The 25,867-nt window shown below is 38.7% G+C and overlaps 1 protein-coding gene across 6 annotated transcripts in view; it reads right to left on the bottom strand.

Annotated features, from left to right (window-relative positions):
- LOC149156186 (uncharacterized) overlaps positions 1–25,867 on the bottom strand; it is a 234,545-nt gene that overhangs the window by 114,581 nt on the left and 94,097 nt on the right. Inside the window, exon 9 of one of the 6 annotated variants that reach the window (XR_016262214.1) lies at positions 2,169–2,258. The exons of the other annotated variants lie outside the window; for them this stretch is intronic. The gene's annotated coding sequence lies outside the window, so the exon portion shown is untranslated. The remainder of the gene's footprint in view (positions 1–2,168; positions 2,259–25,867) is intronic. 6 annotated transcript variants of the gene reach the window in all.

Consider the following 25,867-nt stretch of genomic DNA (forward strand, 5'->3'; position numbering starts at 1 on the left):
GAAGATTGTCCTCTGCCTCTGCTTTGACTTCTATTTTGAGATTGTCCTCTACCTTGATTATTATATCCTTGTCCTTGAAATTGCCTCTTCCTTGGTTGTTTCCTCTACCTTGAAAATTATTCCTTCCTCCTCTGTTAAAATTGTTTCCTCTGCTTTGGCTTCGACCTCGATTATGTGCTGCTTGATTTTGATTCCCTCTACCTCTGCCTCGAGAACTGTCTGCTCATGATTTACTACTGCTGGCTTCTGTGAGAAAAACATCTTCACCAACCTTCTTCTTCTTCCCAAAAGTTTTATCATGTTGAGTCAACATTTCACAGAGCTCATCAAACTTTAGTTTCTCTAATTTCCCAGTTACTTGTAGAGTCTCCAAAAAATCTGTGTAGGAAGAAGGAAGTCCAGCAATTACAATTGTGACCATAAAGCTATCATCAATTGCGGGAAAACCAGCATTAATAATTTCTTGCCTAATATTCTGAAGTCTTGAGATATATTCAAGAACATCACCGCTTTCAGTTAATTTTTGTTGCAACAATTTTAATTGTAGATCGACTTTCTTTGATTCAGGCTGAGTATCAAAGAGGTCTTTAAAAGTTTTCAAAGCAGACCATGCATCTGTAGCATTTTCTATATGGACATACATTTCATCATTCACAGAAGATTTAATAAGAGCTAAGGCTTTAGCATTCTTGATTTCCCATTTTGCTAGTGTAGCTGCATCTGTGGGTTTATTTGGCTTAACATCTCCATCACATATTCCCTGCCATAATTCATTGTAAATGAGTGTGCTTTCGATGAGACGATGCCATGTTTTATAAGATTTGGTGCCTTCAAGTTTGTCGGAATCAGAAAACAAATTAATCAACTTAGACATTGTAGCGTTGAAGCGTCGCACCAAGAATCAGAACAGAAATGACAAGATAGTCAACACAACACACCACGCAAAAAAAACACGATCTATCGGGGCTTGGCCTTGACCCTCGAATAGTCGTCAAAACAAGAGAAAATTGACTGAGCTTTACACTTGGGTCTAGTCAATTTCTCAATTTTTTACAAGGCAACTTTCAAAATTTGACTTTTTACAATGGTGCTTTTGCACAATATGGTAAAAAAGAAAGTACCCCCCCTCAAAGTAAAATTACTTTGAGTTACAATGCCACACTTATCTCTCCGAAAACAAATTACAAATAAAGTCTCCTTATTACTCCAAAATTTACAATCCCTAACATTTACAAATATCCCTTATTACTCCACAAAACATAAACTCCAAAATTAAAAAATCACGAGATTTCTCCAAAATACAGTATACCTTATCCCTCCAAATAAAAAATATTCCTTGTCTCTCCACAAAAAATTACAAACAACGGAAAAAACTTTTCACTCCATTAACATTACAAAATTAAAAAATTAAGAGACTAATTTTTTTTTGTTCCAGGCTCTCCTCCACGCTGGCTGAAGGGTAGATTCTTGCTGGCTTCTTGTTGGTAGGCTTCTTGCTCACGCTGGCTGGCTTACGCGGGCTGGCTCACGCTGAGTACTTCACTCTGGCTTCACACTGGCTGACTACATAAGGAAACACTCAAACATATAATTTTATTAAATTAATTCTCTCCAAACTTTTAAATGTTCCTCACCTGAAGATATAAACTCTGCTTTCCTCTACAATAGCTCATTTCATATTAACCTTTGTGAATAGAAACATGACTATTCACCCTCCAAGCCGCAGAGAAAATCAAGCTTTGCGTTCCATCATCTGCTTTCAGAAATAAAAATGAATCTGAGTACGTTACTATTTTCGGCTACAGCAAGCGATGCAACGTGAGGTTGCTGTGTATGTATTACACGTAAAAAAGAAGTCAATCTGGCATCCAAATCCAAAATATTGTTCACGGTTATGTAGAAGCGGTTTTGAATAGTCTTGTTGCATATGTTCTCAAAGGCTGCGGTGCTTTGTCAGAATCAGAAAGCCGAGGATGAAATGATGACCCAGCTTTATAGCTCAATCCGTGCTCAAATTACACCAAGGATTGAAGAACTTCTCCAAGAAGATTAGAAACCAAAACAGATTTGCATATTTTGATGATAAAAATGATTTTAGAATTTACAAATCTAAAATCAATAATAAAATTTCTGTTCTTTTAAAACAAAAAACTGGACAAATTCCATACCAATCATACGCTGATCAATTCAATGGAGTTTTCCAAAAACTTGTAGAACTGGAATCTCCTCTTCACATCCACTGCAGCATTACTGGAGCTCTGATACCACAATAATGGCAGAAGTGTCCTCAAACACGTAATTTTATTAATCAAAAAAAACAATTACATAATTGATTTTGCAAGAGTTTACACCTGAACAACACAAACACTCTTGCAATGAGCTATTTATAAGATCCATGTCCTAACTACCTCTAATTATGGATCACTTATTAAATAACAAGTGTCCATTTACAATAAATGCTATTCAAACCAACTAGCTAACTAATCTCCTAAAATAGAGCCTAAGATACGACACATTTGGAGAGTCATATCTAGTTACAACAATATGCTAATTCTAAAAGTCTCCATTAAATAATTAAACATTCTAGAATAATAATTATTAATTTAATATCTTAAATTAATAATTATTTTATTCTAATTTTTTAACCTATGATAAAATTGTATTTTTGGATCATCTAACACAAATGAGGTCAAATGCCTCTTACATATAGACTTTCTAGGGGTACAAATTGTCTCCATGAGGCCGACTTGATCTTTCATGTAGGCCGACTTGTTGCAACTAAGTTCACTTGTCTTGGAGGGTCTTTTATGACCCAAATAGATTTATTTTATATAATACAAGATGCCCAAAGGGGTCTTACATATTACAATGACTCAATTGACCCCTAAACTTTATGACAAAGCCCTAGAAGCACTCAATGGATGCTCCACCTATAAATAAAATGACCTTGAGCATGAAACCCATGCTTCAAAATAATAATAATAAAAAAATATATTTTTCTCTTTCCATCAAATACATAAAATCATGATTACACCGAACCTAGTTATACTTTTCAACACTCCCTCTTAACTAGGGAGGTATTCATAATCCATACAAGGTACTTGGACATTCTCACACTGAAGAATTATCATAAGAAGAGTCGGATTAGTCAGCCATCTCATAAGTTATCTTATCAGCTTATATCAGTGCATCTTATCATATCAATCGACATTGTCACATAGCAAAGCATTGACTAACAGCAATATCTCCCCACAAGAATAGAGCACAATGTTGGGGAGACAATGTCTAATAGACACCTTAATCATTATCTCTCAAGGCACATACCCCATCTGGATGTTCACAAGGTATGTCCTTCTAGGACCATTCCCATCTTGGATTAACACATCCTCATGGAATTTCCTCTTCGACTACTCTTACCTATTGGATGCCCTACCTCATCCTCAAAGAGTATCGAAATCAATCTCAGATGCTTACCCAATCCTCCATTCTTTCTTCATCACATGAAGACAATAATGATGTGTCTATCTCTCCCTCTTAACTAGGGAGGATCTGCTCATTCCTATAAAAGGAATATAACCAAGCTCCCTTTTAACAAGGGACTTGCCCAAGCTCCCTCTTAACAAGGGACTTGTTACCAATAGCAGCTCTCTTCGGTGGAGATCATGGTACTATCAGCTGCATGTAGGGCTCCTCCTTTCGGCATCATATCATGAACTTCAACTTCTTCATCATGGAGCCTTCTTCTTGTAGGGCATCGACCATCTTCATCATCACTTCCCTTCAACGAAACATCGTGTTGAACCAATAGTCATGTCATCCTTCTCTTCATCGGAAAGTGATCTTCTAGTCCACATCTGGTTATCCTTCATACAGCTACCTTTTCCAAGTCATCATTCTTTCAGGATCTTCCATCCAATCTCATGAGTACTAGTTGTAGGTGACTTCTACAACCTTCTTTCGGTAGCCCTGTTTCAACCCAACCAAATGATTTCAAAAATCAAAATGAACATTAAAATTACCTTTTTATGATGGCCTTTCATCATGATATCTGTTTCCTACAACATCAACATCTTTTCGCAAATATATGAATCCATCTCCAAGACATACATTATCAAGGTTTTCCTTTCTCCAACGTACATATCAGGGTCTTCATATCTTCTCCATGGAGATGTCATAGCTAATCCTTCTAGTTATTAGATGTTGATCACTTATCTTATCTTATTTGACAGTAGATACACCCTCTCATGAACTCTTCTTCATAGCTCATTTCATCATATGAATCATAGTTGCCAACTACCTCATATTCTCCATGAGGTCATATTATGTTGATTTCAACTTGTCAATGTGTAGAAGAGTTCAAGGCATATTGTTTGCATGCCTTTATGCATCATTCTAATGGAAGAGTTTTCTTCTTCATGCTCAAGAGGTAGAGCATTTTTAACCATTCTATCTGCAACCATATGATGACATGACTTTACCTATCTATTACCAAATATATACATACCTCCTCCTCCTTTTGGTCATCTAGACTTTCTTCCAATAGCTTATTTTCCTTGCTTGAAGATACCTCAACCAACTTGACATGTTGCATTCATTTGTCACCATACCTTCATCCTTCTAACCAACAAATCCCACACTAGGTGGAATGTAGACTTTCTACAAGACACTTGCTTCTTCTAAGTAGAGGTGAACCTTCTAATGAAGATTCCAATGGAGGATCTTGATGATCCTCATTTTGTAAATGTTCCCTTCTAATGATGATGATGTATGATGATCTCTTTATCTTCTATCTTGCTAGATGACTTTCTCCAACCATATAGACTGCTACTCCAGTTGTCCTTATATGCTTTCAATGAAGATGCCATGAGCTACTTGCTTTCTATCACAATGATTGCTTCAACCATATTAACTTCTACTCCAACCATCCTTTCATGTCTCCATGATGATGTCATGCATCCTATCATACTTGTGATGCCCTTCATCATGACTGCTAACTTCTATATGCTGAAATGAACTAAGTGAAGGAGGTTATCTTAGTCATAAAAAAGGTCTTTAACTTCTTTTCGGGTTATTCTACTTCTTCGGTGATATGGGATTCATTTCTCTCCTTTCTCTTCTTTTTGTCCTTCTTGAGCTTAGGACAATTTCTTTTGAAATGCCCATATTCGTTACCCTCATAACATTGGATCTTTCACATATCAATCCTCTTGTGAAACTTATTTCGCAGCTCAAATTTCCAAAATTTTCCATTCTTCCTTGTCGACATTGCATATGCTTGTGTTTGTTCAGCTAACCCATCAATCTTTGCTTTTAATCAACTATGCAGACGAATGAACAACTATAGATGACAAGTACCATGGAAACATCAACTATTTTAATCATGCAGATGAATGAATAACTATAGATGACAAGTACAGGAACAAAATTTCTTCTCCCTCCATCACTCGTGATGAATCTAGCGTACTTTTTATATTTGTCCTGTCGGAAGGATGAAAGATTACATTGGCCATCTGAGAGGAAGAAAATGCTTTTAAACTGCCCATCACAACCAGAGAGTATAACTACCGCATCGTCGAAATGTAAAAACTAAAATATTTGCACACTCCAAATAATTAATAAAACCTTGAAGGGCCAACACCTCACCCCTTTAAAAAAGTAATTATAATGGTGACTTCACGCAACACGATTTTGTCAAACTTCTCATTGTCAACGGTACAACGCATCAAACAGTGACGAGGAAAAGGTCGTTGGAAGGCCAGTGATGCTTGACAACTACACGTCGGATAGGCATCCAACCTCCTGTCGAGTCTTGTTTTCAACATCAAGCCGAGGGTTTATCAGTCTCTCAAAGTGCACGATCGTGGCCTGTTAGGGTTTAGACTATTTATTAGTTCTGTTTTTTAATATTTATTTAATAAATCTAACCATTGAATAGCTTTTTATGGTGGGAATGATTTAGTACTATCAAAAACTCTTGCTACCTAAAATCATCAAATTTATAACTGTAACTTGGGTTTCCAAAAATTTCAATGGAATTTTATGGAAATCTTGTTAAAATAGTGCTTTGGCCTAAATTTAGAATTGTAACCTGGTTTCCAAAAATTTCAGCAAATGCATAATGACCACAAATCGTTGAATGGAATGGTTTCCTTCTTCCCATAGATGCTTGATACAAAATTCCCCCATTCATTAGGTAGTGCATTGAGCACAATGGTGGTCATCTCTCGATCAGACATTACTTCTCCAAGTTCTTGTAGTTGGTCTTTAATTTCAGATACCTTCATGAAATATGAAGCTATCCCTTCTTCCCTTGATACCTTCATCTTGTATAATTTGGTTCTTAAAAATATGATTTCACCTGCATTGCTTACAGAAAACAGCTCCATCGATTTGTCATGGATCTCTTTAGTTGTCTTCAACTTTGCTACATAAGGGATGAGAGAATCCTTAATTGACTCTATGAGGATCCTTTGTGCCCTTATTTCTCCTTTCATGTATTTTGAAAGTGCTTGAGATTGCTCTTGAGATGGTTTGGTGATTGAGCCCTTAACATATTCAATAACTTCATTCTCCACGAGAATTAAATCAATTCTCTTCTTCCATGCAGGGTAGTTCGAGGTCCCAACCAATTTATTGTTTTCCTTACAGAATGAAGTCATTTGATTTGTAGATATAAAATATAGAATACTTACTTGTCAAGTGAAGATGCTCCTTGATGATGTCTTCAACTTGATGACTTCTTGATGATGTTGACAATAGAAGATGTCTCCTTGATGAAGATTTTTTCTACTACATGTTGAGAGATGTCTTTCTTCAAGTATGTTTAAAATATGTTCCTTTCTTCAATGAGAAGAAGATCACCTTGATTTCTTTTATGATGATGGCAATGCTCCTTTTTGCTTTCTTTGAATGTAGAAATGTAGAGTGTGGAGACTTCAAGTGTAGAATCCTTCTTTGAATGGAGGTATGGTCTTTGAGGTCTTCTTCTTTTGATGATGTGATCCTTGTCCTTCTGATGTGATGGATGGTCGTCCTTGATGCTCTCGAAGATTTGATGTCCTTGATGCTTCTTAGTTATCCTTGATGATCTCCTTGTGCTCGGCCCTTGTGTATCCTTCTTCAATGGAGTGATCTTCAAGTTGCCTCTTCTTCTTGATGTTGTCACCTTAGCTCTGAAACCATGTAGAGAAATCTAGGAGCAACTAGATTAGGAGATTTCTCTTACTTTGATAACTGTTTGTGATGTTCTTTTACTTCAATTGATTAGCTTCTACTTTCACTTGATTGTTATTGTGTTCTTTATCATCAAACAACTATCAAACAATGAAGATCAATGAGACAAGAGGGCACAAAATGTAGGTTGTAAGCCAGGGCCAAAACCTCTCCTCTTGAGAGGAAAACCCACAAGAATTCTTATCTTCTTACAGAATGTTCAGATAATGAATTCCAAGACCTCAGACCCTTGACAAAGACCCCTCCAAGACCAAGTCAACCTTCCTTCTTGATGAGCTTTCCCTACACAGCTTACAGCAATAAACTTCAACCATCTAGCAACTTCAATCCCAACAACTTTGACCCCAGCAACTTCAACCTAGCAGCTTCAGAATTTCATTGCCCATGAGAGTGAGAGAGAGACCCAAAAACTTTGACTCTAGCTTCCTTCTTGAACTTCGCTTGCCTTAGGACTTCTTTTAAGATCAAACTTTTTCTCTTGCTTCTTCGTATATCTTGGATGTGTGCTTCAAATGAGGTCAAATACCTCTTATGTATAGGCTTTCCATGGGTACGAATAGCCTCCACGAGGTCGACTTGACCTTTCATGTAGTCGACTTGTTGCAGCTAAGTTGCCTTGACTTGGAGGGTCCTTTATGACTCAAATACCTAAAAAATTCATAATAAAAGATGCCCAAAGGGGTCTTTCATATTACAATGACTCAATTGACTCCTAGACTTTATGACAAAGCCCTAGAAGCACTCAATGGGTGCTTGACCTATAAAAAAATGACCTTGAGCATGAAACCCATGCTTCAAAATAATAATCATAAAATTTATTTTTCTCTTTTCATCAAATACATAAAATCATGATTACATTTGACATTATGAAGACCGAACCTAGTTACACTTTTCAACAGCAAGGGCAATGATCTATGATCAGGAGTTGCCTATGTTTTTGTAGGCGAAGGCCTGCAATACAAATGTGTACGTGCAAAACAAGACTCCTCACACGGTATTGGAGGACATGACTCATGAGGAGTTGTTTACACGAGTAAAACCCAATGTGAGTCATTTGCGCATATTCGATAGCTCCAGTTTATGTCCATGTTCCTACAAAGAAGAGGACTAAGAGGACTAAGTCGGAGCCCTTATCTAAGAGGGCCATGTTTGTTAGCTACAACAAGGTCTCAAAGGCCTACCGAGTCTAGATTTGAGGATAGAGAAAGGTGATCTTGAGTCGGGATGTCTGATTTGATAAGGACTGGACCCTTAGGAGATCTCATGAGAGGTAGCCAACAGTGGTAGAGGAGCGGGAGCAAGAGACTTCTAAGGCTAAGCAAGGACTAGCAACACCAACAGGGACACAGCCAGCAGATTCAGAGGATGAGTTGGATATTTCTTCAAGCTCTACCAAGAGGAGGTCGAGATGGGCCACGCAGACATTGAGGTATGTTGAGGAGCGTGTGCAAGCTCGTAGCACCACTTTCATGTAGAGCACACCACTAACCAAATATTTTGGTTATTTGGCACTAATGAGAAGGTCTAGAGAGATGCCATGATAGAGGAGTATAGCTCCATCATGAGAAATGATGTTCGGGATAGAGTGCTGAGACCGAAGGAAAAGTCTATGGTCACTTCTCGATGGATCTATAAGATCAAACATGCAGTTGATGCCAATATCAAGAAGTATAAAGCAAGGTTCGTGGAAAGAGGGTTCTCCTAGAAAGAGGGAGCAGACTATGAAAAGACATTTTCACCCATCACAAGATATGCATCTATTAGAGTGGTTATGTCTATTACTTCAGATGGGGTAGAGGATACATCAAATGGATGTGAAGATTGCTTTCCTCAATGGACTTATTGAGGAGGAGGCGTATAATGAGACGCCTCAAGGTTTTGAGGTATATGGGAGAGGTTCCCATGTATGCAAGTAGAAGAAGACCCTTTATGGGCTAAAGTAGGATCCATGCGCATGGTATGAGAATATTGATGGATATCTTCTTTGTTTGGGCTTCATCAAGAGTGAGGCAAATCCCAACTTGGACTATGTACTCATTGAGGGTGAACCACTCATCTTCGTATTGTATGAGGACGATCTATATTTAACAAGATCGAAGAAGCTCATGGGGATGTGCAAGGAGGATCTCGCTTCAGAATTCAACATAAGGACATCGGCTTGATGCATTACTTTTTGGGATTAGAGGTGTGGCAGTAGCCAGGAGAGATTTTCCTTGTGCAGGACAAGTATGCAATGGAGATCTTGACGAGATTTGAGATCGAGGATTGCAGGCCTATGTCTACACCTATGATCACTAACTTGAAGAAGTTGAACACTTCTGAAGGTGAATTAGTCGATCCCACGTTGTATAGGTAGTTGATAGCTTCCTTGATGTATCCGGTCAACACTAAGCTTGTTATAGGCCATTTTGTCACATCTGGTCAATAGGCCTACAAACTAGATCCATCAACATCCATGAACACCTTGTCATCATCCCTCCACAAAGCCCTAATCATTAATCTCTTAAATCCCTGAGTTTCTGACCTTTACTGCCTCATTTCAGTGGTTTCAAGGCCCAGCGCACCTTGGCCCTTTAAATACCTCCTTTGAGTGGCAGGTTGCTCAGTTTTGCACCTGCTATGATCAGAGCAATGTTTCCCTTGTTGGAGTGTGTTGATCAAGAAAATTCAGGAAAAATAAAAAGAATTTTGAAGCTTCCAGGAGTTGTTACAACCATTTACCTTGGATAAGAACTTTGAATCATATCTCCCTTACCTTGGGGTCTTCACCTTCTTATCCCTTGAGCTCATCCTCCCATCAAAAGTGGATCTCAAGCCTAGATTGGTAAATGGATAAGAATTCCTAAACTACCATCCTCTCCTATATATTTACTGCCATACAAGATCAGCTTCCACTTTCGGTTGTAAACTATCTCCCTTCCATTTTAATACAAAGAGTATATCATTTTCCTACATGTGTTATGTTATGTTTATGTACATATCTTTCAACGCTATGATGATCCAATGAACAGAATAATTTGATAATGCTACATGGATGTCGTAGATCTTTGGCTTGTGTTGTTTGTTTGGGAAGGTTCTAATTATAGCGTTTGGAGCCACGGTTGGAGCTGACAAGCCAATATGAGAGAAGAGCTTGCGATGGATCACGTAAGTCATCTTTCCATTCTCCAATTCTTCTAAGGAAAACTTTATAGTTTTTTATTTTTGTCGTTCTAGACCAAGCCTCTAGGTCTAGGGGAGATACTTCTGTCCGCAGTCATAGATTCTGTATAACAAATTGGTGACTCCTCTGTGGAACAGTTCATTCCTTTAGTGGTTTCCCTCACTTTTTCCCTTGCTACACCTCTTCATAAGACCTCAAGTGTCTCACTCAGCTTGAATTGGCCCTAGGAAGACCCTTCATTGAGTTGCATTTGACTAGTTGTGTCGGAAAATCCTTTTTCCCTGATCAGCGGACCCGCTGGTCTACTAACAGAGCGTTACAAAGCACTAGTAGCCTCTATGCACCTGTGTTGACCTTTGTTTCATGCAAAAATTGTCTTTTGATGCTTTGCTCTCTGATTGACTTGATTCCAGTTGGTCCTGAGTGTGTTTTATCCCTCTCAAAAGCCTTCATCTGGTTTGCTACTGGTCAACTGCCCATGCAGTCCACCTCCTTTCTGTTGGCAAAGAGGGGTAGCTCCTGAGCGACATGTCCGTGCCAGCCTACAGTCATCGACAGCTTGATCATTTTTGTTGTCAACCCAGTCTGCATGCTTGAATTGTAAATAATCTAAGCAGATCAGAGTCATGTATGTAAAGTTGCCTAGGTGGACCTAACTTTCTAATGATGATCTGCGTCCCGGGAGGTTTTTAGTCTCACCGATCCATGGATCGGCAGAGTTTTCCTTCAAACCCGACCCCAAAGCCGGGATGCATTTTGTTATTAGGACTTTAGGAGAATCCTAGCGTGTTAATCTGCTAGATTATAGTTGTGTCGCAGAACTGGGTGGTTTATGAGGGTCTATGTTAAAGTGGGTTCGTCCCCTTAAGATGTAAATTGTAAAAGTCATGATGTAATGTGTCTTGAGGGTTGAGAAATGTTTAAATCCCCTCATGAGTCCTAGGTCCTAGGTCCTAGGGGATGTTTCCAACGGTTTGGTTCAAATGATCCATTTAGAAAATAAATAAAATATTAAAATAAAATTAAAAAAAATAAAAAAATAAATAAAAAAATAATAAAAAATTCATAAAACAAAGCAAAAACCCTAAAAAATAAAACAATAATATTTTTTGTGAACACATGCAAAATATCATTTTTAAATAAAATCGACGGATGAGATCAAGAGATGTCTTGATCCTCATCAACGGTCGAGATCAGTTCTACATGGATCACCCAAAACTAGCCGTTGGGATCATTTCCTTTTTATAGGGTCTTAGGGGGTCATTTTACAGGTTTTATCTGATCTGTGAGTCTGTACTGAAAGCTCTCTTGTAAATCTGATTTTCTGATTAATAAAAAGACTTTGGGGTTCAAAACTGGCTGGTGTTACTCTCTGGAATCGCTGTGAGATTTTCGTTTTTCTGCATATTTCAGTTTTCATATCATTTCTAAGGAAGGAGTCAAGGTCGATCCCGAACGAGTTGAAGCAATTCAAAAGATTCCTCTCCCGCATAACCTCAAGTACCTTCAATCTTTCCTTGGAAAGATAAATTTTATTAGAAGATTCATCCCAAATTATGCGGAAATAGCTAAGCCCATTCAAAGTCTTCTGAAGAAAGATGTGAAATTTGTCTGGCAGGAAGAGGGCAAAAGGGCTTTCCAAGAAATCAAGTCTGCTATCGCTAAAGCTCCCGTCCTGGTTAGTCCTGATTACTCCAAGAATTTCATGATTTTTTCTTTCGCTTCTGAAGATACCATTGCCGGTGTCTTGCTTCAAAAGAATCGAGATGGTCATGAGCAGCCTATTGCTTTCATGAGTAGAGCACTTCAAAACTCTGAGTTGAAGTACAATACCATGGAAAAGCAGGCCTATGCCCTGGTCAAGTCTCTCAAGCATTTTAAAACTTATGTGGGTTACTCTAAGATCATTGCTTTCGTCCCACATTCTGTTGTTAAGGACATATTAACTCAAACTGATTGCTTAGGGACTCGTGCTAGGTGGGTTACTAAGATACAGGAGTATGATTTAGAAATTAAACCCACCAAGCTGATCAAAGGACAAGGTTTAGCTCAAATGTTAACGGAAAGTAATGAAAAGACTCTTGGTTTGTTTTGCCTTGACGATCTATCTTCACCAGAATTGAGAAGATTAGCAGAGCATGAATGGTATAAGGACATAGTTTACTACTTGACAAATCTTGCATGTCCTAACCATTTAGTCGCTCATAAGAGAAGGGCTCTTAGACTAAAAGCCACCAAGTACTGCCTTATGAAGGATGGCCTTGGATGGAGAAATCCGGAGGGCATAGTGCTTAGGTGTGTTGGCGATGTTGAGTCCAAAAGATTAATTTCAGATTTTCACTCAGGATTTTGTGGTGGTCATTATGCTGCTAGAACTACCGTCCACAAAATCCTGAGAGCTGGCTATTATTGGCCTTCGATTTTTTCTGATGTGCACAAGTTTGTTAGAACGAGTCAAGCCTGTCAACTGTTCACTGGGAAGCAGAAGCTTGCTGCCCTTCCTCTACAACCTGTTATTGTAGAGGCACCTTTTCAGCATTGGGGTCTGGACTTCATAGGGAAGTTCCATGAAAATTCTAGCAATGGCTACTCTTGGATTTTGACTGCTACTGATTATTTCACTAAATGGGTTGAAGCCATTCCTGCTAAGAATGCCACTGAAAAGGTGATTATGGATTTCATTGAGAATAATATCATTACTAGATTTGGTGTCCCCGCTAAGATCACTACTGACAATGCCAAGGCTTTCAGTTCTTCAGAGTTTACATCTTTTTGTTTCAAATATGGCATTGTCTTATCTCATTCGTCGAATTACTATCCTCAGGGTAATGGTTTGGCTGAATCAAGTAATAAAAATCTCATAACCATTATCAAGAAAATAGTAGGAGATAACAAGAAGTCTTGGGACAGAAAAATCAAGTATGCTTTGTGGGCAGACAGAATTACTAAGAAGAAATCTACTGGTAAATCTCCCTTTGAATTGGTTTATGGCTTGGATGTTACCTTACCTGTGCACCTAAAATTGCCAGCTTATCAGCTTCTCCAAAATTTCTCCACTGATAAAGATGTTGTTCAGAATAGGATAGATCAGATTGTGGAATTAGATGAGACTCGTCGGACAGCTTTTGAAACTATATGTAAAAATCAATCTAATATTAAGAAAAGCTTTGATAAATGCTCTAGATCTAGATCTTTGCAGGTTGGAGATATGGTTTTACTTTGGGATCGCAAAAATGAAAAACCAGGAAAGCATAAAAAGTTTGACAGCTTGTGGCTGGGACCATACATCATTAGAGATATAGCTGGGCCAAACTCATTCTACTTGAGCAGATTGGATGGCGAACCACTTGATCTACCAGTGAACGGCCAAATGCTCAAGCTGTTCTTCAGAGATGATATCTGATGCCATGGGGCATCTTTTGTATTGTATTTCTATCCCTACTCCTTGTCTTTTCAGCATTTTATTTCTGTTTTACGATTAGATTTACTTTTCATGTTATTAGTTAGTCAATAAATGAAGAGCTTTTATCTTTCCTGTGCTTAATGCATATGATGATTTTGGAATGGACGCTACTTATTTTTATTTGTGTGTTGTATGGATGCAGATTCTGGATTCTCACATTCCTACCAGTGCAGCAACGTGTCCCCAAGTAGAGCCAGATGTTGACCACTACTGGTCAACTGCCCATGCAGTCCACCTCCTTTCTGTTGGCAGAGAGGGGTAGCTCCTGAGCGACATGTCCGTGCCAGCCTACAGTCATCGACAGCTTGATCATTTTTGTTGTAAACCCAGTCTGCATGTTTGAATTGTAAATAATCTAAGCAGATCAGAGTCATGTATGTAAAGTTGCCTAGGTGGACCTAACTTTCTAATGATGATCTACGTCCCGGGAGGTTTTTAGTCTCACCGATCCATGGATCGGCAGAGTTTTCCTTCAAACCCGACCCCAAAGCCGGGATGCATTTTGTTATTAGGACTTTAGGAGAATCCTAGCGTGTTAATCTGCTAGATTATAGTTGTGTCGCAGAACTGGGTGGTTTATGAGGGTCTATGTTAAAGTGGGTTCGTCCCCTTAAGATGTAAATTGTAAAAGTCATGATGTAATGTGTCTTGAGGGTTGAGAAATGTTTAAATCCCCTCATGAGTCCTAGGTCCTAGGTCCTAGGGGATGTTTCCAACGGTTTGGTTCAAATGATCCATTTAGAAAATAAATAAAATATTAAAATAAAATTAAAAAAAATAATAAAATAAATAATAAAATAATAAAAAATTCATAAAACAAAGCAAAAACCCTAAGTAATAAAATAATAATATTTTTTGTGAACACATGCAAAATATCATTTTTAAATAAAATCGACGGATGAGATCAAGAGATGTCTTGATCCTCATCAACGGTCGAGATCAGTTCTACATGGATCACCCAAAACTAGCCGTTGGGATCATTTCCTTTTTATAGGGTCTTAGGGGGTCATTTTACAGGTTTATCTGATCTGTGAGTCTGTACTGAAAGCTCTCTTGTAAATCTGATTTTCTGATTAATAAAAAGACTTTGGGGTTCAAAACTGGCTGGTGTTACTCTCTGGAATCGCTGTGAGATTTTCGTTTTTCTGCATATTTCAGTTTTCAGCAGTAAAAAATAGCTGGTTTTCAGAGTATTGTGAGTACAGGTAGCTTGCTCACGTGCTAGGGTTTGAATGTTGTAGGTTTTTCTGGAATAATGGCAGGTATCTCCATTATTTCTTGAAATCTAGCAGCATTTCTTGCCCTCTTTAATGATGTTTGCTGAAGGTGTGCAGGAAATCTTTAGGTGAAGGGTATTTGTGGGCGTTTGGGGAAGTTCTGGGCTGAACCAGCCGACTCCCACAGGCTTTTCTGTGCAGAGCTCAGCTGTTTGTGCCCTGGGTTAATCTTTTAAATGTTATTTCGTGTTTTACATTGAGAGATTTTCTTCATTTTCACAGTAAAGTTCAAATTTCTGATAAATTGAAAATGTTACTGCAATCATGGTTAAATCTGGCTGTTCTAGAGCTTTAAAATTTTGATTTTAGGTAATTTTGAAGGGTTTTACTCCAAGATTTTGCATATATCTGCCAAAATCTTGTTGTCTGCTTTTTCAGGGTTATCGTACTGCTGTCCTGAGAATAAAAACGTTTCTGGGAAAGTGGCATAAGGGTTTCCATGAAACTATGAGAGCTTGCAGTTCAGCCGTGTGACTTTTTGCCAACAAAGGGAGGTGCCGAGGCGTTAGTATTGTGGTCTGCTGATATTACGGCTGAAGGATTAAATCATTGTAAACCTGTGCAAGAGATTGAAAGACGCAGTATTTTAGAAAGTGCTGGAGGCTACATAGCTGAACCTTAGTATCATTACATGTGTGTTGTTCGCCTTTCTGCCATCCTCAGAATCATCTAGTGGTGAGAACGCACAACGTACATTGTACCAGTCAAAGCTTCTGCAAGCATTGTGAGAAAGGTAGCATCTACTTATTTCTATTCAGCAACGAAAGCTTCAAGACTTCAGGTATCTGCAAATCATCCGCTAGGCCAGGTAAAAATTCTAAACAATTTCTTTCGATCTCTGCTGAGTAAAGGAAAATCTCTGAGTGAATCGATTTATTTATTGAGATCTTCTCAGTCCGCATTTTCCAGAATTTACGTACGGTGACAGCTAAATCGACTTTTACTGTTATGATCACATTTTACTTCTGCAAATCTGGAAATTGAATTTAATGCGTATCCTTTAGGAAAAATTCGAAAAGCCCTACGTATGATCCTTTGCCTGCGTGAGATGTTCTTTGTATGAACCAGGGTCACAGGTTTTCAAACAAGCCGTGGATAGCTTCAGCGTTGCAGCATTTTTAATCCCCGGAGGCCAGCGTAAACAAATCTCGGATTGATGGTAATTTCCGGTGCGTGATCATTCAAACTCTCAGCAGATCGGGTTTCTTTTCTTCTGAGAAAGCGTCTGCGTCTGCATCAAATATTGGTCATTGCCAGCAGCAGGTGACTCAGTTTCCATTTCGGCGGCTGAGGCAGTGTCGTTTTCCCTTCAGGTACGCAGCAAATGCTAACCCGCAAATCTCCGGAGCTTTGAAATCGATTTTCCTTGCCATATAAGCGTCTGGTCTTGACCCACGGGTAGCATGTCATTCCCAAGTTTGGATTTCGAATTTACGTTTCATTTTAATTTCTGATTGGTTTTAATATAGCGGCTTAGTGGTAGGTTAACGTAGTTTTGTTTTTTTTTTTTTTTTAATTTTTAGTTTTCAATTTATTACATTAGTGTGGCATTGTATGATTTAACTTTATTTTTTTTTTATAATTGCTAAATTTTAGATTTAGTTTCATTAATAAATAAAAAAAGAAAAAAAATATAAAAAAGAGAAAAATAAAAAAAAATATTTTTATTTTGATTAGCTTTTAAATTTAGATTTTAAATTTTTTAGGAATTAGGTTTTAGAGATTTTAAATTTTTAGATTTGATTTTTTATATTTTTATTTAAGTTATATAAAAAAAAAAAAAAATTTGTGGAAAATTTATTTTGCCAGTTTCAGTCTTTTTATTCATGCTGTATCTTTCACACTGAGATCTGAGCACGAAATAAGTATCTGGTTTCTCTGTTATTCAAAGCAATTTATTTCTCTTAGTTTGCCGGATATCGTTATTCGAGGAACTTTGTGGTTTTTACTGGATATTTAAAGCATTGTTCTGATCATTTGATGAATGGTGATTGCTGTCTGTAGTTCAGGTTCTTGTATTACCAGCTAGTAATCATTTAGATCTTATAAGGCACTGGTCTGCTCAACTCATTAAATCATTTTAGTGCTTATCTCAATCGTGCATCTCGTCTCCCAGCCCAACTGTTTGGCAGTTGGCCTCCATCACCTCACAGGGTCTACCCCCCTTAGCCGCGGGAGACAGGCTTAAACGGAGGGATCGGGGATCAGAGTGACAGCCCCCGATCCGAGCGTTGTCGTGTCAATCCGCGCGACAACATTTTTTGGCGCCGTTGCCGGGGATAGAGTTTTTCTGTCCTTGGTCCTTGTTTTTCAAGCTTTTCCGTGCTTAGCTTCTTGTTCAAGTGGCGACTCCACTTCCTATATTATCTGCAAGAGTGTACACTAGAAGACATCCGAGCAATCTGTGCAATCCTACTCCTGATCCTGAAAAGGTTTATAGGGTGCGATCACACAAACTCGCCTCTCGTACACTTCTTGGAAATCTTGGACAAGAAGCCCTCTCCGATATTCATTTGCTCTTTAAAAGTCAAGTTAAGCGCAGCACCATGAGTCTGTTTGCCCCTTGTGATTTTTCCAACATTCCTGGAGCCCCCAATGATATTCCATCTGTTGGGATAGACAAATTGCCTAGCTTTCATGGAGATAATGCCATTACTGTTAATTCCCATTTGCGTGATTTCAACATATGGATGGCTAAGTATGCTAGATCTCCTGATTTTGATCATGAAGATGTCAGGATGACCCTTTTTATCTTGACTCTAGGAGGTGATGCTCATGACTGGTATACAGAAAAACCTCCTAATTCTTTTGACTCTCTACAATCACTCATTAATTCATTTAGAGAAAAATTTGGAGATAAGAGAGAGGGAAGACATCTTGTAAGAGCTCTTACTCTGATGAAAAAGAGAGAAGACGAAACTGTTGAAGAATTTAATAGAAGGTTTAATGGTATTATTAGAGAATTACCTCAAGACTATAAACCTTCAGATAAAACTCTCCAAGATTTTTATATCGATGCCTTTGGTCCTGAACCATCTTATGAGTTAAGGCGTGCTAAACTTACTGATTATCGAGATTGCCAAGCCTTAGCTGTAGAACTTGAAAAGGACAAGGCAGCTTCTGGGAAGTCTGAAATCCCAGGCTTTGATAGGGCTGCTACGAAACTAAAGGAACCTAAGGGAAAAGCAGCCCAGGAGCCAGAAAATGAGCTTGTTCTTAAATTGCTTCAAAAAATTGAAACTATGGAAATCAATCATAACAAGGAGATAAACACTTTGCAGAATAGGTTAATTCAAATGGAAAGAGCGCAACCGCAAAATTTTCAGCCTCGAAATAATAATAACAGAAATAGTAACTGGCAAAGAAAGGGTCAATCTAGTGAGCAGAGGCCCCCTAATCCGCTTACCAATCTGGTGGATGATGCTCCTCCTTACTGTCGTGCTTGTGCTGATTTTCACGAAGAATCCTCTTGTCTCATTATCAGAAGACTTTTCGATAATGGAATGTTTGGGACAGGTGAGCAAATAAACGTGGTAGGGAGCAAGTTTCCTTTGCCCGTGAATGATTGGATAGAGATTAAGGAAAGGAGCTATGATGTTGTGAATCCTCAATCTGCTTTTAGTATAAATAACCTTGAAAACGAAGATGACATTTTGGCCAGGTTATATGGTGAGAAACCCTCTCCTGAGAAAATTCTGGAAATTGCTAGAGATAAGGGTATAACATACCAGAGAAGGGATAAAGATCAGAGCGGGAATCAAATTCCTCCTCGAACTTTAAACCCTGGTATAAACTCAGGAATAGATGTCGACTTGGGGAGTTGGTTTAATAATGCTAAAATCTGGGTTCCCGTGTCTGAGATCGCTAAGATCCCTTCCCAAAGAGACAAATTACTAAAAGCAATTCAGGGTCCTCAAGTCAACGCTTCTCAACAGAAGATTCGTGAGGTTGACTATCAGGATGCTCCTATTTACCTGCAAAGCGTAGATGCTGATAACAAGGATCATCAACCCTTCTTTATCACCTTGTTAGTCAATGGGTATAAATTGAATAACTGCATGTTGGATTCAGGTGCATCTGCTTGTGTTATGACTAAAAGGGTTATGGAATAGCTTAACTTAAGAGTTTCCAGACCCTACTATAATATATGTGCCATGGATTCTAAGAAAATCGAAGTACATGGTTTAATCAAGGATTTGCAAGTTCATCTTTCGGTTTACCCAGACATCATGGTTGTTATGGATATTGTTGTTGTTGATGTACCTGATGCTTGGGGTATGCTGTTATCTAGGAAGTGGGCCTCTGATCTAGGGGGAAGCATTCAGATGAATTGGTCATATGCTATGATTCCTTCTCCTAGCGGTGACGGTTTCGTTAGACTAAATAGAGAGCCGGAGAGGAAATTTCATGTTGAAAATCCTAAAAAGCCTCATAACGAAATAATTAGAGAGCAATCTGACATCGGGAACTATGTTATCCTGTCTAACTTCATAACTCCTCCCGACGAAAAGGTCAAAAGTCTTAAAGATGAAGTCTGGTATATGTATTTCGATGGTGCGTTCTCTAGTCATGGTAAGGGTGCTGGAATTGTGCTTAAGTCTCCCCTTGGTCACGTATTCAAGTTTGCCTATCGTCTAGAATTTGAAGCAACCAACAATGTCGCTGAGTATGAAGCCATATTGTTGGGCCTTGAAGATTAAGTTGCTTAGCATAAAGGGGGATTCCGATCTGGTTATCATGCAGCTTAAGAACAAATTCACATGTAGAAATCAGAGATTAAGAAACTATCGAAATGTTGTGTGGGATACTATGGAGCACTTCGATGCCCTTAACCTTGAAGCAATTCCTAGAGAGCTGAATAGTTCGGCAGATGAACTTGCCGTAGCTGCTACCACTTTCCAGTTGTCTGATGAGTTAATTAACGATAAAATTAAAATGGAGGTAATATTCAGACCATCTGTCCCAGACAACTCAGAACATTGGCAAGTTTTTAATGATGAAAAGCAAGTCGTTCGTTTTCTCAATAGTTTAGACGAGTTTGAGGATTTCCGGTTAGTTTCTGACGAGGATGGGTCTTTAGATCATAGACATATCATAAATCCCACTCCCAGAAATGTGGTTGCCTTAGAGCAACATTTTGATCGGCATGATGCCACGAAGCTGAGAGAAGAAAACAAGATGGACCCAGGTGAGTACCTTGAAATCAACATTGGCACTTCTGAAAATCCGAAAATAGTTAAAATCGGTAAAGGTACTAGTTTGGAGGAAAGGAAAAAGTTAACCGATTTACTTCGCGAATATCGAGATGTTTTAGCTTTTTCCTATGATGAGTTGAAGGGCTATAGGGAAGATATTATGGAGCATACTATTCCCTTAAAAGACAAAAATGCTAAACCTTTTCGGCAGAAACTTAGGCAGATTAATCCTAAGTTAGCCCCCCTGGTCCAAAAAGATCTTGCGAAGATGCTTGCAGCAGGAATCATCGCTCAAACTAGGCATTCGACATGGTGTTCGAATTTGGTGATTGTCAGGAAGAAGAATGGTACAATAAGACTTTGTGTCGATTTTAGAAACCTTAATCTAGCGTGCAAGAAGGATAATTACCCTTTGCCAAAAATGGAAACTTTGTTGCAAAGAGTAACTGGGTCTGGAATGATGTCATTGCTAGACGGTTTTTCTGGGTATAATCAAGTTTGGGTTAAAAAGGAAGATCGACACAAGACCACGTTCACAACACCATGGGGCACTTTTGAATACATCAGAATGCCATTTGGGTTAACAAACGCTGGAGCTACTTTCCAGAGGGCCATGGACTATGCCTTCAAAGGGTTAATCGGGAAAATTATCGAAATATATCAAGATGATCTTACTGTTTTCTCTAAAGATGGTATCAGTCATATAGATCATCTTAGGCAAGTTTTCGATAGATGTAGAGAATATGGAATTTCTTTGAATCCGGCTAAGTCTGTTTTTGGGGTAACAGAAGGAAAATTACTCGGTCATATCATTTCTAAGGAAGGAGTCAAGGTCGATCCCGAACGAGTTGAAGCAATTCAAAAGATTCCTCTCCCGCATAACCTCAAGTACCTTCAATCTTTCCTTGGAAAGATAAATTTTATTAGAAGATTCATCCCGAATTATGCGGAAATAGCTAAGCCCATTCAAAGTCTTCTGAAGAAAGATGTGAAATTTGTCTGGCAGGAAGAGGGCAAAAGGGCTTTCCAAGAAATCAAGTCTGCTATCGCTAAAGCTCCCGTCCTGGTTAGTCCTGATTACTCCAAGAATTTCATGATTTTTTCTTTCGCTTCTGAAGATACCATTGCCGGTGTCTTGCTTCAAAAGAATCGAGATGGTCATGAGCAGCCTATTGCTTTCATGAGTAGAGCACTTCAAAACTCTGAGTTGAAGTACAATACCATGGAAAAGCAGGCCTATGCCCTGGTCAAGTCTCTCAAGCATTTTAAAACTTATGTGGGTTACTCTAAGATCATTGCTTTCGTCCCACATTCTGTTGTTAAGGACATATTAACTCAAACTGATTGCTTAGGGACTCGTGCTAGGTGGGTTACTAAGATACAGGAGTATGATTTAGAAATTAAACCCACCAAGCTGATCAAAGGACAAGGTTTAGCTCAAATGTTAACGGAAAGTAATGAAAAGACTCTTGGTTTGTTTTGCCTTGACGATCTATCTTCACCAGAATTGAGAAGATTAGCAGAGCATGAATGGTATAAGGACATAGTTTACTACTTGACAAATCTTGCATGTCCTAACCATTTAGTCGCTCATAAGAGAAGGGCTCTTAGACTAAAAGCCACCAAGTACTGCCTTATGAAGGATGGCCTTGGATGGAGAAATCCGGAGGGCATAGTGCTTAGGTGTGTTGACGATGTTGAGTCCAAAAGATTAATTTCAGATTTTCACTCAGGATTTTGTGGTGGTCATTATGCTGCTAGAACTACCGTCCACAAAATCCTGAGAGCTGGCTATTATTGGCCTTCGATTTTTTCTGATGTGCACAAGTTTGTTAGAACGTGTCAAGCCTGTCAACTGTTCACTGGGAAGCAGAAGCTTGCTGCCCTTCCTCTACAACCTGTTATTGTAGAGGCACCTTTTCAGCATTGGGGTCTGGACTTCATAGGGAAGTTCCATGAAAATTCTAGCAATGGCTACTCTTGGATTTTGACTGCTACTGATTATTTCACTAAATGGGTTGAAGCCATTCCTGCTAAGAATGCCACTGAAAAGGTGATTATGGATTTCATTGAGAATAATATCATTACTAGATTTGGTGTCCCCGCTAAGATCACTACTGACAATGCCAAGGCTTTCAGTTCTTCAGAGTTTACATCTTTTTGTTTCAAATATGGCATTGTCTTATCTCATTCGTCGAATTACTATCCTCAGGGTAATGGTTTGGCTGAATCAAGTAATAAAAATCTCATAACCATTATCAAGAAAATAGTAGGAGATAACAAGAAGTCTTGGGACAGCAAAATCAAGTATGCTTTGTGGGCAGACAGAATTACTAAGAAGAAATCTACTGGTAAATCTCCCTTTGAATTGGTTTATGGCTTGGATGTTACCTTACCTGTGCACCTAAAATTGCCAGCCTATCAGCTTCTCCAAAATTTCTCCACTGATAAAGATGTTGTTCAGAATAGGATAGATCAGATTGTGGAATTAGATGAGACTCGTCGGACAGCTTTTGAAACTATATGTAAAAATCAATCTAATATTAAGAAAAGCTTTGATAAATGCTCTAGATCTAGATCTTTGCAGGTTGGAGATATGGTTTTACTTTGGGATCGCAAAAATGAAAAACCAGGAAAGCATAAAAAGTTTGACAGCTTGTGGCTGGGACCATACATCATTAGAGATATAGCTGGGCCAAACTCATTCTACTTGAGCAGATTGGATGGCGAACCACTTGATCTACCAGTGAACGGCCAAATGCTCAAGCTGTTCTTCAGAGATGATATCTGATGCCATGGGGCATCTTTTGTATTGTATTTCTATCCCTACTCCTTGTCTTTTCAGCATTTTATTTCTGTTTTACGATTAGATTTACTTTTCATGTTATTAGTTAGTCAATAAATGAAGAGCTTTTATCTTTCCTGTGCTTAATGCATATGATGATTTTGGAATGGACGCTACTTATTTTTATTTGTGTGTTGTATGGATGCAGATTCTGGATTCTCACATTCCTACCAGTGCAGCAACGTGTCCCCAAGTAGAGCCAGATGTTGACCACTACTGGTCAACTGCCCATGCAGTCCACCTCCTTTCTGTTGGCAGAGAGGGGTAGCTCCTGAGCGACATGTCCGTGCCAGCCTACAGTCATCGACAGCTTGATCATTTTTGTTGTAAACCCAGTCTGCATGTTTGAATTGTAAATAATCTAAGCAGATCAGAGTCATGTATGTAAAGTTGCCTAGGTGGACCTAACTTTCTAATGATGATCTACGTCCCGGGAGGTTTTTAGTCTCACCGATCCATGGATCGGCAGAGTTTTCCTTCAAACCCGACCCCAAAGCCGGGATGCATTTTGTTATTAGGACTTTAGGAGAATCCTAGCGTGTTAATCTGCTAGATTATAGTTGTGTCGCAGAACTGGGTGGTTTATGAGGGTCTATGTTAAAGTGGATTCGTCCCCTTAAGATGTAAATTGTAAAAGTCATGATGTAATGTGTCTTGAGGGTTGAGAAATGTTTAAATCCCCTCATGAGTCCTAGGTCCTAGGTCCTAGGGGATGTTTCCAACGGTTTGGTTCAAATGATCCATTTAGAAAATAAATAAAATATTAAAATAAAATTAAAAAAAATAATAAAATAAATAATAAAATAATAAAAAATTCATAAAACAAAGCAAAAACCCTAAATAATAAAATAATAATATTTTTTGTGAACACATGCAAAATATCATTTTTAAATAAAATCGACGGATGAGATCAAGAGATGTCTTGATCCTCATCAACGGTCGAGATCAGTTCTACATGGATCACCCAAAACTAGCCGTTGGGATCATTTCCTTTTTATAGGGTCTTAGGGGGTCATTTTACAGGTTTATCTGATCTGTGAGTCTGTACTGAAAGCTCTCTTGTAAATCTGATTTTCTGATTAATAAAAAGACTTTGGGGTTCAAAACTGGCTGGTGTTACTCTCTGGAATCGCTGTGAGATTTTCGTTTTTCTGCATATTTCAGTTTTCAGCAGTTAAAAATAGCTGGTTTTCAGAGTATTGTGAGTACAGGTAGCTTGCTCACGTGCTAGGGTTTGAATGTTGTAGGTTTTCTGGAATAATGGCAGGTATCTCCATTATTTCTTGAAATCTAGCAGCATTTCTTGCCCTCTTTACTGATGTTTGCTGAAGGTGTGCAGGAAATCTTTAGGTGAAGGGTATTTGTGGGCGTTTGGGGAAGTTCTGGGCTGAACCAGCCGACTCCCACAGGCTTTTCTGTGCAGAGCCCAGCTGTTTGTGCCCTGGGTTAATCTTTTAAATGTTATTTCGTGTTTTACATTGAGAGATTTTCTTCATTTTCACAGTAAAGTTCAAATTTCTGATAAATTGAAAATGTTACTGCAATCATGGTTAAATCTGGCTGTTCTAGAGCTTTAAAATTTTGATTTTAGGTAATTTTGAAGGGTTTTACTCCAAGATTCTGCATATATCTGCCAAAATCTTGTTGTCTGCTTTTTCAGGGTTATCGTACTGCTGTCCTGAGAATAAAAACGTTTCTGGGAAAGTGGCATAAGGGTTTCCATGAAACTGTGAGAGCTTGCAGTTCAGCCGTGTGACTTTTTGCCAACAAAGGGAGGTGCCGAGGCGTTAGTATTGTGGTCTGCTGATATTACGGCTGAAGGATTAAATCATTGTAAACCTGTGCAAGAGATTGAAAGACGCAGTATTTTAGAAAATGCTGGAGGCTACATAGCTGAACCTTAGTATCATTACATGTGTGTTCTTCGCCTTTCTGCCATCCTCAGAATCATCTAGTGGTGAGAACGCACAACGTACATTGTACCAGTCAAAGCTTCTGCAAGCATTGTGAGAAAGGTAGCATTTACTTATTTCTATTCAGCAACGAAAGTTTCAAGACTTCAGGTATCTGCAAATCATCCGCTAGGCCAGGTAAAAATTCTAAACAATTTCTTTCGATCTCTGCTGAGTAAAGGAAAATCTCTGAGTGAATCGATTTATTTATTGAGATCTTCTCAGTCCGCATTTTCTAGAATTTACATACGGTGACAGCTAAATCGACTTTTACTGCTATGATCACATCTTACTTCTGCAAATCTGGAAATTAAATTTAACGTGTATCCTTTAGGAAAAATTCGAAAAGCCCTACGTATGATCTTTTGCCTGTGTGAGATGTTCTTTGTATGAACCAGGGTCACAGGTTTTCAAACAAGCCGTGGATAGCTTCAACGTTGCAGCATTTTTAATCCCCGGAGGCCAACGTAAACAAATCTCAGATTGATGGTAATTTCCGGTGCGTGATCATTCAAACTCTCAGCAGATCGGGTTTCTTTTCTTCTGAGAAAGCGTCTGCGTCTGCATCAAATATTGGTCATTGCCAGCAGCAGGTGACTCAGTTTCCATTTCGGCGGCTGAGGCAGTGTCGTTTTCCCTTTAGGTACGCAGCAAATGCTAACCCGCAAATCTCCGGAGCTTTGAAATCGATTTTCCTTGCCATATAAGCGTCTGGTCTTGACCCACGGGTAGCATGTCA

This window comes from Pinus tabuliformis, chromosome 9, assembly GCF_031772625.1.
Source record: "Pinus tabuliformis cultivar Carrire ecotype Pingquan chromosome 9, CPIR1, whole genome shotgun sequence".
Classification (NCBI taxonomy): Eukaryota; Viridiplantae; Streptophyta; class Pinopsida; order Pinales; family Pinaceae; genus Pinus; species Pinus tabuliformis.